This window comes from Branchiostoma belcheri, unplaced genomic scaffold, assembly GCF_001625305.1.
Source record: "Branchiostoma belcheri isolate BF01 breed outbred unplaced genomic scaffold, Haploidv18h27 scaffold27, whole genome shotgun sequence".
Lineage (NCBI taxonomy): Eukaryota > Metazoa > Chordata > Leptocardii > Amphioxiformes > Branchiostomatidae > Branchiostoma > Branchiostoma belcheri.
This window is the reverse complement of record NW_017803876.1, coordinates 845,854-846,793: the sequence shown is the minus strand read 5'-3', so window position 1 is coordinate 846,793 and position 940 is coordinate 845,854. Positions and strand designations below refer to the sequence as shown.

At 38.1% G+C, this 940-nt stretch overlaps 1 protein-coding gene across 1 annotated transcript in view; it reads right to left on the bottom strand.

The window, feature by feature from the left end:
* Positions 1-940, bottom strand: part of LOC109472245 (probable 2-oxoglutarate dehydrogenase E1 component DHKTD1, mitochondrial) — a 25,762-nt gene that overhangs the window by 17,784 nt on the left and 7,038 nt on the right. The window lies entirely within an intron of this gene.

Sequence of the window (940 nt, the reverse complement as noted above, 5' to 3'; positions counted from 1 at the left end):
GTCTGCTTCATGTATTTATGTAGTTATATTATACAAAGGTGCCATATTTGTGAAAATGTAATTGATGTCTGAATATTATTGTAATATTGAATAAACCTCTTTGGAGATTAAGATTTGTGATTGTCTTGCAGAGGGCTTCATTTGGCCACAACAATTCTTGGACCTTAGGCCATGTTGATTTGATTATATGGATGACATCCTCCGGGAGCCCCAAAACTGATGCGCGCGTGCGAATAAAAAAAAAGTTTTGCAAAAAAAAAAGTTTTCATTATGAAATCTACGTGGTCATGAGGGTTGAGCAAATGGCACAGAATATGGTTTGGCGAATAATCTAGTCTTCAAGTTCATTTCTTTACAATTTCGTCTTTTTTCGTTTGATTTTGGCATTCTACGACATTGGTATAGTTTCTATTAATTTTTTTTGTAACTTATGGTATATTTTTGCTCGTTTTGCAACTGTTTTGTACGATTTACAGTATGGTTAAAGACTTTTTTTTTTTTGGAAACGGCCGAAAATTCATGCGCGCGCGGATGTCATCCATATAATCAAATCAACATGGCCTTACAGTAACTGTTCCATCCACCCACCTCCTGAAACACAGCATGTCCACTATCACATCCCTGCGGAAGGTCTGTCTGTAGGACATGGCCAGCTTGGTAGCCTTGATGACTTCCTGCCAGAGTTAAACGAAAATCAATTCATGCTTGAAGAAAAATACATAACACGCACACGCACACTAACCAGTAACAATTCTGTGGTGCTGTTTAAGACAGTGCAGAGAAAATCAGAAGGTGGTTTTCCATTGAAAATCTTGTCAAAGGTGTATCAGCTGCTGTAACTAACCTCTGGGTAGTCTCCATTGACATGTATTACTGCACAGTCAATCATTTTTGGCAATGTCACTGCTGTAACGACTTGATCTGCAAAGTTACGTACGAG